The 20,544-nt window shown below is 34.6% G+C and overlaps 1 long non-coding RNA gene across 1 annotated transcript; it reads left to right on the forward strand.

Moving 5' to 3' along the window:
- The first annotated feature begins 1,633 nt into the window (after nt 1-1,633).
- LOC124898720 lies at nt 1,634-5,509 on the forward strand. The gene is made up of 2 exons (XR_007055440.1): nt 1,634-1,758; nt 5,214-5,509. It is a non-coding gene; the product is annotated as an uncharacterized LOC124898720 (long non-coding RNA).
- The last annotated feature ends 15,035 nt before the right edge of the window (nt 5,510-20,544 follow it).

The raw sequence follows: 20,544 nt of genomic DNA on the forward strand, positions 1-20,544 counted from the left end.
CATGAATAACCTTACGACTCGTGATGTCCAGTTCTAGTTTGGACAGAAACTTTGGCACTTAAACTGGATTGCCTACGTCTTGTACACCACGACTTGTATAAAGTCTTAACGACTCGTTAGGTGCAAGTCATAACCAAAGAAAATCTTCACTAGTCACTCTACGATTCGAGCCCTACGACTCATAAGGAGACCTTACGACTCGTTAGGTAAGTCGTAGCTTGGGTAGTGAGCTCAAAATTCAAAAAATTTCGAAGGCAGTAATCTGAGGTGTTACACAAATATACTCTTGAATTATGATAAATGGTACATATATATCCTTCGTCATACTTTGGGTACAAATATGCCCCTACCATTAATGAAATGATAAGTATATGCCCCTCATACTAACGATAAATGCATATGTGTACCCAAAGTATGACGAAGGATATATACGTAACATTTATCATAATTCGAAAATGTATTTGTCCTTTTTCTGTTTTAATTATTTTATCTCAAATAATTAACCCAAACTCATTACCCAATCCAATAAATCCACTATCCAATCCGGTCAAAATTAAAACCCAAAGAACGCCTATCTAACATATGTGTTTTTTTCAACCCTATAATTATATACAAAATATAGTAACACCTAGTACTACCAATTTAAAAAAAAAAAAAACATCATTACTCGTGATATCGAAAAACAACATCAAATAAATTAAACCCCTCAAGTTTCTATTTCCAACGAAATTCTTTCAGAAAAACACTACTCATCACCGATCAAAACCACATAGTCAACGTCTCCGTCAAATCGGAAATACCCTACCGACGAATCATCGCCACACCCCTAGTTTTGGCCATCTTCGACCTAATCTCCACCCCTTTCAAATAGATTTATTGGATCGGGTAGTAGGTTTGGAATAATTATTTAGGATAAAATAATTAAAATAAAAAGAAATAAATATATTCCGAACTATGATAAATGATATGGATATACCATTTGTCATACTTTAGATATACATATGCCCCATCATTAGTGGAAGGAACATATCTGTATCATTTTATTAACTAAAAATTACATAAATATACAACTTATATTTTCAATATTACAAGAAATCCCAACTCCCTAAACATATTACAAAAATCCTAACATATACACAGAATGCTATGTATATGTCGACTATATTATGTATATTAATAGGGAGAAAGAGTAAAGTAAGTAAAAAAGTGGGAGAAAGTATAAATACTTTCAAAAGGATTGGTATTTATGTTGTTTATACTTTTATTAATAATAAGGATATATTTATACTTAAAATATGATAGAATAGAGGAAATTTATATCATATATTACTCCCTCCGTCTCAAATTATGTGTCATTATTTTTTTTTAATTCATCCCAAAATAAGTATCGTCTTTTCTTATTTGATAACTTTTTAAAGGTACAATTATCCTTTTACCTTTATTGATTCCAATTAATTAAAAAAAAATACTGACACATTTTTTTTATAAAGGATAATTTCATAAACTTTACGAAGTCTTTTCTTATTTATTAAACTCTGTGTCTGATCAAATAGGGACACATAAAATGAAACGGAAGTATTATAATTCGAGGGTATATTTATCTCTTTTCAATAGATTATAATAAGGATATTTTTGTGAGTGGGGTCAACCTCTAATACGTGTCTTCCCTTCCCATTCAGGCTAATCTATCTCCTCCCTCTTTCTGTGCCTCTTCGGTGTGTGTCTGTATCGAAGAAGATAGTAGACAAGTCTGTACAGGTACTTTTTTGGATTATTTTGGGTTAATCTTGAATAATTATTTTTAATGGAGGAACACATAATTTGATATTTCAATGGAAACACACTCAATTTAATTGCCTAGATTGAACTGCAAGATTTAAGTTTATAGGTTTAATCATGTCGGTGGTTTATTTATATTTTCTTGTTTGCAACCGTAGCTCAACTTGAATGTGAAGTAGGAGGGATTTTCTCTCTCTTTTTGTTTCCTGCTAATTTGAGGGTTAGGAATCTTTATGCAGCTAGTTTTTGCCATTTTCTCATCTGGGTCGTGCTTACTTTCTGCTAAAAGAAAACTTGATTGCAAATTTTGATATCGTTGAGCAGTGATTGATCAATGTGCTTTGCTTCATTTTCCTTTTTATACAACAAGTTTCTCTTATTTTTTTCTTTTCGTTTTGGGGTAAACGTTTTTTATTTTAGCTGTTTTTGGTCATTTTCTTATCTGGGTCGTGCTTACTTTCTGGTAAAACACACTTTTTGAGTTGCGATTGTTCAACAGTGGTGATCTAGAATGTTTTTTTCCTTGAGTTGTGCTTAGTAGCTGAAGTAGAACGAGTTGTCTTGCTCCTTTTCTGGTGATTTGGGGATAACTCTTCTCCCTATATGTATATATATATATGTATATATATATATATGTATATACATATATGTTTATATATATATATACATATATACATATAAGTACTGCGGTACTGATATAACTAGGAATAAAAGAAGTCGAAAGGTATACATATTAAGACTCCATTCTTCACGAGGATACTAGCATAAGAAGAAATCTTTTCTCTTATCTTTTAATACTTATTTTACATACTATATGATACTAAGTATCTATAGGGAATAAACATTATTATGAAATTTTCAATATTTCAATGAATTATTATACTATTTTTCTTGATAAAAAAATATTAATCACCATTTTAATGGTAATTAAATTAAACAAAGATTTGCAAGAGATAAATTTTGAAAAAATCATAGATAACCTTATTCAAGAATAATGGTTCATTCATGATTACTCATATATAGATAACGATGATGAGTTATACTATTTTTATGATGATTATTTCATCGACTAAGTCAAATAAAATTCTGCATACTACCCTGTTTGCGAACAACACCCTTCAATTTGGTATCAGAGCCAATAAGATTAAAATACAATATGAGAAGACCTCGTAAAAATGTAATACCCCGTATTTTCATAGTTTTAAGTATTAGTACATGAGTAATCTCATATAAAATTTTTGAAATACTCAGTATTTTTCAGTTTAGATCCTGTCATTGCATAGGAAATTCAATTAGCTTTCCAACAATGTAAAATTCGCCCAAATCCAATACTTGGCGAAGAGTTAGAGCCATTTTTATAAGACAGTGTACCACCTGGAACGTCAGCGCGTCACGGATCCAAGCCAAATAGCAATTGTCACTTTTCAGTGCTCCATCGTGATATTGGAGCATCGCGACATAGACTCAGTCCACAATTGTCCTTTTCTAGTGTTTCAACGCGATTCTACCGCGTCGCGCTGAGTTCAAAATTCAGAATCAAAGGGGCACCATAATTCCACCGCGTCGTGCCAGGCCCCCAGTTCCCAATTATCATTTTCCAGTGACACGGCGCGATAGCCCCGCATCAGGTGCCCAAATTGGATTTTCAGTGATAAATTTTTAAATTTTCCCAGGGATAGTTGGGTCTTTTTTCACGGCCCTAATCAGTCTAAACACAAAATTAAGCCCCTAAATACCCTATTAGCTCATTCTCACTCATTCTTCCCCAAATTAAAACATTCTCTCTCAAGAGGCAAAAACCCTAACTTCAAGAATCAAGGTTAAATCTCAAGAATTTTTCCAAGAACCTCAAAGAATTAATCTTCTAAGGTATGTTAGGTATTCATCTATGGATTCCTTTCACCCATAGAGTCCAAGAATCTTTTTTTAAACATACAAGATCTCATATTTATGATTTCCATGTTTGAATTAGATTGAATTCATGTTCATGATATTAGTTGGGTTTCAATCCATGATCTAAGTGCAAGTTTCATGAAATTGAATAGTATGTGTGATGAATATGTGATTATCTTGATAAACCCTTGCATTTACAAAGTGATTAATATGTCTATGGTGTTAATTTGGTATTTTCAATCCATGATTATGATAAGATTCATGAAAATATAATTATATTTAGAGGGGATTATATGAATAGCATGTTAAACCCATGAAATTGCAAGTTTGGCATTGTAGTTGCCATGTTTATATATTATCTATGAATATGTGCATTAGGTCGTGCTCCCTAAGTGATTGATAGAATGTTCATGTGAATTAAATGATGAAATCACGACATGCTAGTATATGTACAAGCTTATGCCCTACAAGTATTTGATAAAATACCTATGTGAATAAAATAGTAGCATTAAACCATGATAGCATGTATTTCCCATTCATGTACAAGTTAATGCATTACAAGTGTTTGATGAAATGTCTTTATGAATGAATTATGAATAAGTGAACATTGTTATGCTATTTAAGATTTTTCTAAGCTTTACTTTTTATGCTATCGAGTCCTGGGGGTATTTAATACACGATAATTTAGATATTTACCTAAAGCCAGTGTAAGTTACAGAATAGTATCAGTCATGTCACGACCAGTAGTACTCTCAGTCAGTTACAGAACTCAAGAAAACTCAGTAAACTCAGTATCAGTCCAGTCCAATTCAGTATAATCAGTTCAGTGTCTTTCAGTTGGAAGTAGGATTTAGCACCGAGCAAACCCAGGGATGGGGGCATTCTTGTTAGTGTAGGGTTTGACCCTTAGTAGCAATCCCTGAGTTACAAAACTACGTAGCCAGCGTAGGTTGAGATGACTTCCTGTTTGATATGGGTTGACACATCTCTTATGAGTTTTCCTGCCAGTTAAGGGTTGACAAAATGTCTTCCTGCTAGTTAGGGTTAACTCGTAACCATTGTCTTTACCCGTGGTACGGTACTGACATTTTTCCAATTAGGTTACAGGTTGGACCTCAAATCTATTCAGAAAAGAGGCATGTCGGTTAGATGATTACCTCCCACATTTTTAGTTTCAGTCTTCAGTTTAGAACTCAGTTCAGTTCTACAGAATTAGGACTGTCAGACACAGTCAATCAGTATCAATAATTCAGTTATTAGTAACTTCAGATATTAGTTACTCAGTTATCAGAACTCAGTACTCAGCTTCAAAAAAGCTCAGATATAGTATATATATATGTATGTCCACAATATTGTATACTCAGTGCTTTCAGTAGTATCAGTTATCTACATACTCTTACATTCAGTTACTCTATATCATTCAGTCAGTTATTGTTCGTTCATATGAACCCTTGCATTTAGTCTTACCTCATCTAGCATACCAGTACATTCCACGTACTGACGCATATTCTTTCTTTGCACTATAATGTCTCATATCATAGGTTCGGATGCTCAGATTACCGACTGCGCATAGACAGGTTCAGATTCAACTAGCATATCAGATTTAGCAGTGAGTCCTCCTCATTCGAGCATATTTTTTTATTCCTTTATCTTAGTAGACTCAGTATTTCAGTAGATGGAGTCAGTTGGGGGATTGTCTCATCAACTCCACTTTCAGGCAGTTTTAGATTAGAGGCTTCTCGGACTAGACTTTCACACAGTATAGTTTTACAAATTACTATTATCAGTTGATATTCTTTATCAGTATTTACAGATTTTGAACCTTATGGCATTTCAGTCTATTATTCTGCATTTATTATAGTATCATGTTTCAGTACTCACAGCAGATATCAGTCATGGGTTAGCTTGTGGTCCTTTTCAGTCGTAAGCACCGTGTAGCGTCCGGGGTACAGACTCGGGGCATTATAAAAAATAATAAAAATTATAGAGAAATCAAGAGAGAATTAAAAAGTCTTTACTTTGAGTATAAAAGACTTAATAATACAAAAGAATATCTAATGAGATTAGATCAGCTAATCACCATAATCTCTAGATTAGAGAATAAATTAATTGGGCATCTGAAGTCCAGAAACAAAACCAAATGAATAAAGAACAAAACAAAGAACAGATTTTGAAATTACTATCGGATAGAAAACAAGAACTTATTATTTGAAAAAATAGCTATGAATATAATTTGTTTGCAGGAGTTTGCAAAAGATCACTATTCTCTCAAAATATAGAAATACTTCAATTATAAATTGAAAATTTTCATTATGAGCATAAGCTTGAACATAATCTATATTAACATTTTGTGAGTAATAACAAAATATTAGGAAAACGTGATGACCATGTTGACATGCAAAAGCATATAGTTGTTAAAATCAAATTAATAGAAAAATAAATCAAACTTATTAAAGAAAATTCTCCTATGAGGGTAAATAACCTTATCGAAAAGGCTGATGCATTTGATAAAGAATTAGGGAAGAAAATAAAGAGAGAAATCTTTGTTCCTATATTTCCTAATAAAGGTATTTATCAAAAGGGAAGCCTTGATGAAGAAATAATATCTAATTTTATAGAAAAGATTCAAAAAGAGAAAATAGAAGAAAAATCTATTCCTAAAATAGAAGAAAATCCTAGTTCCAAGTAAGATGAAGGTTCTAGTTCAAAAGGTAAAATAGAAGAATCAGATGAATGACATAGACGAGTTGGTTTATGCATTAGAAAAATTGATCTAAAATATCAAGATTACCATGTTCTCATGAACAAAGGAGATACAGGAGGACCACAAGGAAACTTTAGGAGTCCTAAAGAAGAAGGAAGCTCTTACAGAGCCTATGCAAAAAGGTAGTTTCTTACCTAAATCCAAAAATAGGAAAGACTTTAATAGTCAATATCACAATAATATTAATGCCAAATACAAGCCTAATAGACTTCAGTTAGGAGACGGTGGATCTACTCAGTTTTTAGATCTAGATTGCAAAAGAGAATCAGGAGAACTTATGGATTTATGGGCTAAAAACCTAGAATTATTATTCATCATGGGAAAAGGAGAAAACTATAACAATGATGAAAAATATTTAATTGCTATCAACACCTTTACTGGAAAGGTAAACAATTGGTTTAATGGAGTATTTGTAATACCCCGTACCTTTTTCTAACTTGAAATCGTCTAAAAAATGTTAGGAGCTTTCTTTGAAAGATGAATCCACTTTTGTACATATGGTATTTTTAATATTTTCACTATTTTTCATGTGGAAAATTCAATAAGCTTTCTATCGATATAAAATTCGCCTAAATTCGATAACCAGGTAAGAAGTTATGACTATTTCAAGTTCCCATCGTAAAACAACGCCATATTGGTCAGTGGCATGCTGCGCCACAAGCTAAAATGGCAATTCTACTTTTCTAGTGTATTAGCGCGATTTCTTCTGCATCGCACCAAAGTTCCAGGTCTTAAAAGAAGGGGCAACGCGATGGCTCCGCATCGCGCCATCCCTCAGTTTCCCAATTGTCAAATTCCAGTGACACGGTGCGATAGCGCCACGTCGCGCCAGGAGTCCAATTTGGAAAATTTTTACTGAAATTACAAGACACATTCAGGGTTAAAAAGGTCAATTTTCCACCCCTATTTTAGCCCTTTAACTCGTGATTCAGCTACTTTGCACCCAAAATACACTCTCTTCTCTCAAAAACCTCTCAAGAATAACCTAGGGCTTTTCATAGAAGATTAAAAATCAAGAATTTCCTTCGTCAATCTTTGTGTATTTATGAACCAAGGTATGCATAGTATTCATTTATGGACTCCTTTCATTCATGAAGCCCAAGAATCCTTTTTCTAAATTCAAGTTTATGGATTTTATTATGAATTTCATGATTGGTCTGCTCTTGTTCATGTAGATAATGAGAAATTGAATTCTACTCCATGTTGGGTGATAAATTCTATGTGGGTTAAATTATTATAGATATAGATTAATGAAAATCTATGACTAAACCCTTGAATGATGAAATTAGAATTGAACTATGATGTTTAATTATTGTACAATGATGTTTACATGTACCATGCCTACAATATGTTTGATTAAATGCGTAGATGAAGGAAAAGTGCCTAACTAGCATGATACCATGAAATTCCCATGTATGTACAAGTTATGCCTATCACATGTTTAGATGAAATGCTTCTATAAATGTATTATGGATTATGATGTTAGTTATATGTTTAAGTAAGTTATGCTTTCTCAGTTTCCTTCCATCGAGTCCTGGGGGTACTTGTACCCGAAATATTAGTTGTGTGCCTAGAGCCATGTCATGTTTTCATGATACTTTCAGTCAAGCTATGAATCCTTAGACTTCAGACAGTCTTATGACTCAAGAAATCTTCATGATCTCATGACCTTAGTCAGCTCTCAGATATCAGTAGTATTCCGTCAGTCTACAGAATTTAGTAACTCAGCCCATGTTTAGTTTAGTAAATCATGTTCTGAGTCTATTCAGATGGGAGTAGAAATTAGCACCGAAGTAACCCAAGGATGGGAACACACACTATCGATGAGGGTGTGATTCTTAAAAGTCATCCTTGCATTCCAGAACTATGTAGCCAGCATAGGTTGAGACATCAACACTGTCCGATGAGGGTTGATAAGGTGGATAAGCACTGTCAGATAAGGGTCCCACCATTCTCTTTTAGGGACACTATCAGATGAGGGTCACCCACAGTTTGTCCTTACCAGTGGCACAGTATTGACACTTTTCCAATTGGGGTTACAGATTGGACCCAAACTCAGCCATAATGGTATATTAGGGGCATATCGGTTAGATAACTACTTCCCATAGTTTCATGTTACAAAATCAGGACTGTCAGATACAGTCAATCAGTCTCAGTACTAGAACTCAGATAGTTCTTTAGATTTCAGGACTGTCAGATATAGTCAATTTAGATATAGTACGGGACTCAGCTAGTTCTATTAGATTCAGGACTGTCAGATATAATCCCTCATGTTATCAGTTATATTAGTTATCAGTATGTCATGTTATCAGTATTCGGATTCAGTAACTATGTTATCACGATATCAGTATCAGTTATTATGTCTCATGCATGTATTCTCACTCTCATGATAGTTAGTCTGCTATTGTTATTGTTCATGCATATGAACCCCATGCATTTAGCATACCTCACATGCATACCAGTACATTCAAAGTACTAACACATTTGCGCTATGGTGTCTTATATCATAGGTTTAGAGACGAGCTCCAGAGCATAAGTAGATTCCAATATTAGCTATCAGAGTTAGCAGTGAGTCCTCAACTTTTGAGGACATGATCATCATTTTATTATCTCAGTAATTAGTTTATTAGTTATAGTTAGTTGGGGACATATCCCATCAACTCCTTATTCAGACAATCACGTTTTAGAGTCTTTCCAGACTATAGTATGTTCAGATAGCTTATTTCAGTTGTTTTGAGTATTTCATACCCCTCCCAGATGTTACATTTTTTATCAGATACTATGTCTCAGTTTTGAACCTTATGGTCTTTCAGTTCATATTTCTGCATTATTAAGTATTTTATGCAGTATACAGGTACAAATATCAGTCATGGGTTAGCTTGTGGTCCTTCAGGGTCATGAGCACCGTGTAGCATTTCGGGTATCAGATTTGTGGCGTTACAAACTTGGTATCAGATCCTAATGTTCAATAGAGTCCTAGAAAGTCTGAAAGTCGCATCTAGTAGAGTTTTGTACATGTGTGTGTTGCGTGCCACATTTATGTACATGAGGCTATAAGATGTTTTAGGAACAGTTTCCCCTCTTTCAGTATTCATGTCATGCCAGTGAGCATAATCTTAAGTCAATTTCTTAGTTTAATTCATTTCTCCCTTTCTTCAATAGAACATGCCTCCTAAAAGAAGAAATAGGAATCAGCCAACCCCTCAGCCCGCAGAACCTTTGGGCAAATATGTTTCTCATGCAGAGTTTTAAGTTGCATTTACTACTCTTTCTAACTCAGTTGCTACTTAGAATAAATGACCAGTTGTCATTCCGGCCAATCCAGTGGCCAATTCAGCTACAACCAGGATTTAAGATTTCACCCGAATGAATCCTTCATCCTTTCTCGGGTCTAAGTCAGATGAGGACCCTCAGGAATTTCTAGATCAGGTGCAAAAGGTTATAAACATAATGGGGTTACTTTTAGTGAGAGTGCTGAGCTAGCTGCATATCAGTTATAGGATGTTGCTCATACTTTTAAACAGTAGAAGTCAGAAAGGCCAAATAATGCAGGGCCTATTGAGTGGGAGGAGTTTGCTTTTGCTTTCCTTGATAAATTCTTTCCCCTAGAGCTTAGAGAAGCTAAGGTGTTAGAATTTATTAAACTCGGGTAGGAAAATATGATAGTGAAAGAGTATTCTCTTAAGTTTACTCAATTAGCCAGATATGTCCCTCATGTGGTTGCAGATAGCAGGGCCAAGATGAGTAAGTTCATTTCAGGGGTGACTGATAGCATGGTTAATGAGTGCAGATCTACCATGTTGAATAGTGACATGACTTTAGCCAGGCTCATGACTCATGCTCAGGAGATAGAGGAGCAGAAGATTTAGTAGAGAGAGAAGCAGAATAAGAGAGCTAGGACAGTTAGCTTTAATTTTAGTCAACCTAAATCAGAGAAAGGCAATCACTCTCAGATTCATCCTAAGTCATCAGTGCCAGCTTCTTCGTTAGCTAGTGCTCCATTTCTTAAGTTCAGAGAGGGTAACAAAGATAAAGTGCCAGTCTCTAAGTCTCAAGGCAGTGTTAGTAGTGCCCGAACTAATCCCTTTTGTCAGACTTGTGGTAAGAACTACAAGGGGGTGTGTAGAGATGGCAGCGATGTCTGTTTTAGTTATGGCAAGCTAAGCCACAGATTCAGAGACTGCCCTCAGTCAGGCTATCAGAGTAATCTTCGCTCCTCAGCTCAGTCTGGTCACCCAAATTAGAAGGGTGCCACCTCCAGTGCTATTAGTGGGCAACGCCCAAACAGACTCTATACTCTTCAGTCCTGGCAAGATCAGGAAAATTCTCCTGATATGGTTACTGGTACATTACAGATCTTTCATGTTCATGTTTATGCGTTGTTAGATCCAGGTGCTTCTTTGTTTTTTGTTACTCTCTGTATAGCAGTTGATTTGAAGTTAATCCAAAAATTCTAGTAGATCCCTTTTCAGTCTCTACCCTAGTGGGTAAAACCATCATAGCCCGGCAGGTATACAGGAACTGCCCGGTTATGATATTTTAGAAAGTCACTTCAGCAGACTAGTTGAATTAGAGATGACTAATTTTGATGTCATTCTCGGCATGGATTGGCTTCATTCCTGCTATGCCACAGTCGGCTGCAGAAATAGAACAGTCCCGTTTCAGTTTCTAAATGAACCCGTCCTTGAGTGGAAGGGTAGTACTTCAGCGTTTAGAGGTCAGCTTGTTTTCTACCTTCGGGCAAGGAAAATGATATCTAAAGGATGTGTCTATCATCTTTTTTGAGTTAAGGACACTAGTTCTGAATCTCCCAGTCTTGATTCAGTCCCGGTCATGAGTGAATATTTAAATGTCTTTACCGAAGTTCTTTCAGGAATTCCTCCCGAAAGGGAAATAGACTTTGGCATTGATCTTCTTCCAGATACTCAGCCTATATCTATTCCGCCATACAGAGTGGCACCAACCAAACTCAAAGAATTGAAAGAAAAGTTGAAGGATATTTTAGATAAGGGATTCATTAGATCCAGCATATCCCCGTGGGGCGCACCAGTCTTATTCATCGCAAGAAAGACGGTTCTCTTATAATGTGTATTGATTACCATCAGCTCAATAAAGTTACGATCAAGAACAAGTATCCTCTTCCTAGAATCGATGACTTGTTTAACCAACTTTAGGTTGCCAGCTATTTCTCTAAGATAGACCTCAGATCCGGCTATCATCAGCTCAGAGTTAGAGAATATGACATTCTGAAAGCAGCCTTCCATACTCGGTATGGTCACTTTGAATTCTTAGTCATGTCCTTTGGTCTTACTAATGCCCCAGCAGCTTTCATAGACTTGATGAACCGTGTGTTCAAGCAGTACTTGGACATGTTCTTCATAGTCCTTATAGATGATATCCTTGTCTATTACCGCAGTGAGCATGATCATGTAGACCATTTCAAAATTATACTTCGGTCTCTCAGAAATCATCAGTTGTTTGACAAATTCAGTAAGTGCGAATTTTGGCTAAGGTCAGTAGAATTCCTTGGCCATATCATTTTCAGTGATGACATTAGTTCAGAATCATCTCTAGTTTTCGAGGTGAAAGAAAAGCAAGATAGAGATCCCAACCTTATCAAGTTGAAAATTTTAGTTCAGGATCAGAAAGTAAAGGTTTTCTCCCAAGGGGAAGATGGTGTTTTGCATTGTCAGGGTCGTCTCTATATTCCAGGTGTAGATGACTTAAGGCAGTAAATTCTTGCAGAAGCGCATGGTGTGCGCTACTCTATTCATCCAGGGGCCACAAAGATGTACCACAACTTATGGGAAGTCTATTGGTGGATTGGGGGTAAAGAGAGATATTGCAGAGTTTGTGGCTAAGTGCTCTACATGTAAGCAGGTTAAGATAGAGCATCAGAAGCCTAGTGGTCCTATGCAGGAGTTCATTATTCCTACTTGGAAGTGGGAAGAAGTGAACATGGACTTCATGACGGGTTTGCCTCGAACTCATCATCATCATGATTTAATTTGGGTCATTGTAGATAGGATGACCAAATCAGCCTATTTCCTTCTAGTTCATACCTCTTATTCAACCGAGGATTATGATAGATTCTACATTAAGGAGTTGGTCAGATTACACGGTGTTCCATTATCTATTATCTCAGACAGAGGTACCCAGTTCACCTCTCATTTCTGGAAAGCATTCTAAAAGGGTCTTGGTACCCAAGTTCATCTCAGTACAGCCTTTTATCCTCAGACAGATGGTCAAGCATAAAAGATCATTCAGACTTTAAAAGATATGCTACGGGCGTGTGTAACTGATTTCAAAGGTAGTTAGGATGACCACTTTCCTTTGATTGAGTTTGCATATAACAGCAGCTATCATTCCAGTATTCGGATGGCTCCATTCGAAGCTCTCTATGGTAGGAGATGTAGATCTCCGATCGGTTGGTTCAAATTTAGTGAGGCCTCAATCATAGGGCCTGACTTAGTATTCGATGCCTTAGAAAAAGTCCAGTTGATTAGAGAAAGACTCCAGGCTGCTTAGAGCCGAAAGAAGTCTTATGCAGATGTTCATAGAAGAGATCTCGAGTTCGAGATTGGTGATTATGTCTATCTAAAGATCTCTCCCATGAAGGGAGTGAAGCGGTTCAGCAAGAAAGGGAAACTTAGTCCCCGATATGTCAGTCCCTTCAAGATTCTCAGTCGATTCGGCAAGGTATCTTATGAGCTCAAATTGCCTTCAGAACTAGCCTCAGCTCATCCAGTCTTGCATGTCTCTTTGCTCAAGAAGTGCATAGGTGACCCAGAAGTTGTAGTCCCTATTCAGAGCATTAATGTTCAAAATAGTCACTCTTATGAGGATATTCCAATCGAAATCCTAGACTATCAAACTCATAGACTAAGGAACAAAGAAGTCCCTCTAGTTAAAGTTCTTTGGCAAAATCAGTCTGTCAAGGGAGCTACTTGGGAAGCAGAAACAGACATGTATACCAAGTATCCTCACCTCTTCTCCGCCAACTCAGATCAAGCTCAAGGTAACAATCCTCCTTAAGCTTACTCAGTTTCATGTTTAGTGCTCATCATAAACTTGGTATCAAGTACCATTGCATATTCAGCCATGAATTTATGTATCAGTTCAGTTATATAATTATGCATCAGACATGCATTCTCATTATGAGAAACTTAGTTCCTCAGAACACTCAATCATGCATTCATGAATCAGTTACGCATGCATCAGGTATGCGTGTCCAGTAAGATATATTCAGTTATCAATCATGTCAGTCATGAGATCATGTTTCAATTATTCATGTTTTGTATGTATGTCAGTTTATATTCTTCCCCTCACTCTCAGTTTCATTCGAGGATGAATGTTCTCAAGGGGAGGATATTGTAATACCCCGTACCTTTTCCTAGCTTGAAATCATCTAAAAAATATTAGGAGCTTTCTTTGAATGATGAATCCACTTTTATACATGTGGTATTTTTAAGATTTCACTTTTTTTTCATGTGGTAAATTCAATAAGCTTTCGATCGATATAAAATTTGCCTAAATCCGATAACCAGGTAAGAAGTTATGACTATTTCAAGTTCCCGTCGTAAAACAGCATATTGGTCAGTGGCGCACCGCGCCACAAGATAAATTGGCAATTGTCCTTTTCTAGTGTCTCAGAGTAATTTCTTCCGCGTCGCGCCAAAGTTTCAGGTCGCAAAAGAAGGGGCAATGTGATGGCTCCGCGTCGCGCCATCCCTCAGTTTCCAATTGTTAAATTCCAGTGACAAGGCGTGATAGCACCGCATCTTGCCAGAGGTCCAATTTGGAAAATTTTTACTGAAATTACAAGACACGCCCAGGGTTAAAAGGGTCAATTCCTCACCCCTATTTAATCCTTTTAACACGTGATTCAGCCACTTTTCACCCAAAATACACTCTCTTGTTTCAAAAACCTCTCAAGAACAACCTAGGACTTTCCATAAAAGATTCAGAATCAAGAATTTCCTCAGTCAATCTTCGTGTATTTACGAACCAAGGTATGCATAGTGTTCATTCATGGACTCCTTTCTCCATGAAGCCCAAGAATCCCTTTTCTAAATTCAAGTTTATGGATTTTCTTATGAATTTCATGATTGGGCTGCTCTTGTTCATGTGGATAATGAGGAATTGAATTCTACTCAATGTTGGGTGATAAATTCTATGTGGGTTAAATTATTATAGATATAGATATATGCAAACCCATGACTAAATCCTTGAATGATGAAATTAGAATTGAACCATGATGTTCAATTATTGTACAATGATGTTTACATGTACCATGCCTACAATATGTTTGATTGAATGCCTAGATGAAGGAAAAGTGCCTAACTAGTATGATACCATGAAATTCCCATATATGTACAAGTTATGCCTGTACAATGATGTTTACATGTACCATGCCTTCAATATGTTTGATTAAATGCCTAGATAAAGGAAAAGTGTCTAACTAGCATGATACCATGAAATCCCCATGTATGTACAAGTTATGCCTATCACATATTTTGATGAAATGCTTCTATAAATATATTATGGATTATGATGTTAGTTATATGTTCAAGTAAGTTATGCTTGGTCAGTTTTCTTCCATCGAGTCCTGGGGGTACTCGTACCCAAAACATTAGCTGTGTGCCTAGAGCCATGTCATGTTTTCATGATACTCTCAGTCAAACTATGAATCCTTAGACTTCAGACAGTCTTATGACTCAGGAAATCTTCATGATCTCATGAACTTAGTCAGTTGTCAGATATTAGTAGTATTTCGTCAATCAACGAAATTCAGTAACTCAACCCATGTTCAGTTCAGTAAATCATGTTCAGAGTCTATTTAGATAGGAGTAGAAATTAGCACTGAGGGAACCCAAGGATGGGAACACACACTATTAGATGAGGATGTGATTCTTAGAAGTCATCCTTGCATTCCAGAACTATGTAGCCAACATAAGTTGAGACATCAACACTATCCGATGAGGGTTGATGAGATGGATAAGCACTGTCAGATAAGGTCCCCATCATTGTCTTTTGCAGACACTATCAGATGATGATCACCCACAACTTGTCCTTACTAGTGGCGCGATATTGATACCCTTCCAATTGGGGTTACAGATTAGACCCCAACTCAGCCATAATGGCATATTAGGGGCATGTTGGTTAGATAACTACTTCCTACAGTTTCATGTTACAGAATCAGGACTGTCAGACACAATCAATTAGTCTCAGTAATAGAACTCTGATAGTTCTTCAGATTTTAGAACTGTCAGATACAATCAACTCAGATACAGTACGGGACTTAGCTAGTTCCATTAGATTCATTACTATCAAATACAGTCACTCTTGTTATTAGTTATATCGGTTATCAGTATGTTATGTTATTAGTATTCAGGTTCAGTAATCATGTTATCATGGTATCAGTGTCAGTTATTATGTCTCATGCATGTATTCTTACGCTCATGATAGCCAGTCTGCTATTATTTTTGTTCATGCATATGAACCCCATGCATTCAGCCTATCTCACATGCATACCAGTACATTCAAAGTACTGAAGCATTTGCGCTATGGTGTCTTATACCATAGGTTTAGAGACATGAGATCCAGAGCATCAGTAGATTCCAGTCTTAGTTGTCAGAGTTAGCAGTGACTCCTCATCTTTCAAGGACATGATCATCATTTTATTATTTCAGTAATTAGTTTTTTAGTTGGAGTTAGTTGAGGACATGTCCCATCAACTCCTTATTTAGACATTCACATTTTAGAGGCTTTCCAGACTACAGTATGTTCAAATAGTTTATTTTAGTTGTTCTGGGTATTTCATACCCCTCCCAGATATTATATTTTTTATCAGATACTATGTCTCGGTTTTGAACCTTGTGGATTTTCAATTCCTGTTTCTGCATTATAAAGTTATTTATGCAGTATAAAGGTACAGATATCAGTCATGGGTTAACTTGTGGTCCTTCGGGGTCAAGAACACTGTGTAGCATTCCGGGTATCAGATTTGGGGCATTACAGTGTTAGAAAATGCTAAAACAGTTTTTAAAATTAAAGTCCTAGAATAGTTTGAAAAATCAACTAGAGAAGGAATAGACTATATAGTAAAATACGTTAGATGTAAATTCTTGGGCATCCAATTTGATGTCTCGAAAGAGAAAGAAAAACAGAGGCTATTAACAGCGAAATGGCTAGAAAACTTCAAATTTACAAAATGTGTTATATTCATGATTATACTTGTAAATTTGAAGAATACTACTATAATCAGTTTGACAGTAGCATAGACACGAAGCCATATATGGATAAATACTTTCAGGAACTACCAGGATTTTGGGTTGGTTATTTTATGGAAGAATATGCTAAAAAGGATCAAACAAGAGATTTATTAGGGAAAATAATTTTATTCCTTAATCAAAGAATTAGCCAGCTTTGTATGTTACATAATATACAAAGAAAAGCCAAAAAAATAAACTGTTAAATTTTTTGTGTAGATACAGAAGAAGCATCACAATGGGGATGTCATGAAAGAAATCCTTTAAAAGGAAAAAGAAAAAGCAAAGGATTAATCAAAAGGAAAAGTGTTTCCAAAAATAATTATGTATCAAGGAAAAGATACTTTTAAAAGCGTAAATATTTCAAAAGGAAATCTACAGACAAATGTAAATGCTACAATGTGGAAAAGAAGGCCACAAAATTTATGAGTGTAACAAAAAGAAAGTTAAAATCTCTAAAATTGATAGACAAGAAATTGATTCTGACATAGAGTCAATAACATCTATCAAAAGTGGAGACTTTTATGTAGAACTCTATCAAGAATTCTCAAATTTGAGTACTGATTCAGAACAATGAATCAAGAAATTGAGAACTAGAGGAAACCACACAGGTTATAGAAGTTGTAGAAGATCAGAGAGGATATGCTTTGAAAGCAACATTCGATGGGGAATTATTAAGAAAAATCCAAGAATTAAAATTTAACCTTAGGACTAAGGATAATCTGTTCAGTAGGTTACAAAGAAACTTTTCAAGAGATAAAATCTCATATCACGAATATCAAGAAATTGAAAAAGCAATAGAGATTACTCAAACAACTGGAAGACATAAGATTAACCTATTAACAAAGCCAATGATCGACCAAATCCTAAGAAAACATCCAGAAAGAAAAATAAAGAAGATGAATTACGTTCATCTTGGAAGAATCCAAATAATGGTAAAATCCACCTTCAAAAAAGGAATTAACTGTCCAATAGTCATCAACCTTTCAAATGAATGATTCATTAATACTAGAGAAGGAAACCTAGGTATTGTTGAAGGAAATTTGCCTAACACCAAATTATTATTTACCTACTATCCAAGGTATTATATATCACTGAAAGATGCTAACTTTAATGAAGCCTTAAGTCTGCATTTTCAGGTAAAAAGAGATGATTTATTCAAACCAGGTAACCATATTATGAGTATATATTATGAAGCTCTATATACAGTTACCAATTCAAATTACGGAAATATCTATAAAAATAAAAGCTTGGTCAAATTTGATCAAGAATATGCAGAGATAGCCAGAATAGTTGAAGCAGGAGTTCAACCGATAGAGATCCCAAGTGAATATGAAATTCAGATTGGAAGAGCTCTAGAAATAGGAAGTTCAAATACTTCAATTCCAAGACTCTCAATAGAATATGAAAATAATTTCATACGAAAAGGTAATTCTATGAGATTTACCAATAAAAACTCTAACAACATTAATAAAGTTTCAGGACGATTCTTTAATTGAAGCGACTGGAATAAACAAACCATCTTAATTCAGTCAGGATCTTCAACAAACCATGTCAAGGAAAGTATCCTAGATGGTTTAAGCCCATATAAAGGTACCCACCACCTTTATAAAACATTTGAAGGAAACAACTACAGTTGTTCAAAAATGGTAAAATTACCCATCCAATTTGAATCAATTAGAATAGTCGTTCCTTGTTATATTACCAATCATGAAAGCGATTATAATATAATTTTGGGAGGAACATTTTAAAAAAGTTTGGATCAATATAATATCCAAAAAAAAGGAATTAAAATAACCTTAGGAGAAAAAACTTGTTTTATCCCTAAAATCTAAATGCCAAAAGAAACCTCTTTGAGAGTAGCAGTATTCCTAGAATTTACTACCTAGAAAACAAGATTAACATCATGTGGTCAGATAGATAATGGTTCTGAAGCCAGTTTTTCCAAGTCTTTCTTAATAAATGACTGGAATAGTAATAATATTAATTCTTCTATTGTCGGTATTACATGTGACAGGGAAAAGCTCACACATTATAAAGAGAATGTGGAAATAATTTTAGGATCTAAAATTATTTCAATAAAACATGTCTATGCTTATGATAAACTAGAAATTGATTTATTACTTGGAAATAATTTTATCCAACCATTTCAGAATTATCATCAAAGAATATACATGGTTAGCTTCAAAACTACGTGTAATCATTTTATTAAAATCCCAAAAAAACATAATCCCTATATTTTAATAAAAGAAAGAGGAATTTTTAATAAAAATTTTTTGGAAAACCCAAAAAATTATTCATGTATATGTCTTAATCTTGAAAAAATAAAACAAGATTTACAAAATTCTTATGGAGAAAATCCATTGGAAAAATGGGACAATAATCATGAAAAGGCAATCTTAATTCTTAAAGATCATAGTATCATTATAAGAGTTAAACCCATGCTTTACAATGAAGAAAATAAAACTGAATTTAAAATTTAAATACAAGAACTTCTTAATCTCAAATTAATTAGAGGAAGCAGAAGTCCATACAACAGTCCAGTATTTATGGTTAAAAATCATGCTGAACAAAAAAGAGGAAAAATCGAATAGTAATAAACTATAAAGAGCTAAATAAAAACTATGTTTTTTATGGACATTTTATACAAATAAAAACAATCTTATTAACCTTGCTAAAGGAAAAAACTACTTTTCAAAATTTGATCGTAAAAGTGGTTTTTGGCAAATTAAGCTATCAGAGGAATCAATCCCTCTAACAACATTTAGCACCCCTAATGGACATTATGAATGGTTAGTAATGTCATTTGGATTAAAAAATACACCACAAATCTTCCAAAAAAAATGGATAAAATATTCTCTGAAAAGAATTTTTAATTGTCTACATAGATGATATTTGGTATGCTCAGAAAACTATCAAGAACATTTAACGCATCTCAAAGAATTTTTAGAAATTTGTGTTAAAAATAAAATTGTTTTGAGCCAAAAAAGACTGAAATAAACAAAAATGAAATAGAATTTCTGGAATGATTATTTCAAAAAATGGAATAAAATTACGGACTCATAATTCGAAGAAAATAACAGAATTTCCTGATAAACTAACAACAAAATAAGAGATACAAAAATTTCTTGGTTATTTAAACTATGTAGGAGAATTCACCTCGGATCTAACAAAGAAAAGAAATCCTTTGCAAAAGCTAATTAGAAAGTCAAATCGCCTAGGGTGGACCAATGAACATACTCTTTGTGTTCAAAATCTAAAAGAAGAATGTGCTAAGCTTCCAAAGTTTAGACTACCTACCAGAAGACAATTTAGTCTTAAAAACAGATGCCTCCGACTATCATTGGGGAGCATTATTGCAAACAGATTAAAATAAAATCTGCAGATATACCAGTGGAACTTTTAACGAAGTAGAATTTAATTATTCCACAAATGAAAAGGAATTACTAGCGATAATAAAAAAAATACGAAAATTTTCAGCATTTTTATTACCAAATTCATTTGTTGTAAAAACAGATAACACACAAATATCAGATTTGATATTTAATAAATTACCTTCATAGCCATAATACAGAAGGTTACACAGGTGGCAGGTATTGTTGTTATTCTATTCTTTTAAAATAGAAAATATTAAAGGATCTGATAATGGTTTTGCAGATTTTCTTTCAAGAAATGTCCAAAATGGACAATAGAACCCAGGTGTTCGTCAACAGGATATTCCAAAGAATAAATAGCATTGAAGAAGCCATAAATAAAAAAAGCAACATGCTATTTAACATTCGAGATGAACTATCAGCCTTGTTTGACAAGGCGAGAAAATTACAATATTAACTAAAT

This window comes from Capsicum annuum, chromosome 5, assembly GCF_002878395.1.
Source record: "Capsicum annuum cultivar UCD-10X-F1 chromosome 5, UCD10Xv1.1, whole genome shotgun sequence".
Classification (NCBI taxonomy): domain Eukaryota; kingdom Viridiplantae; phylum Streptophyta; class Magnoliopsida; order Solanales; family Solanaceae; genus Capsicum; species Capsicum annuum.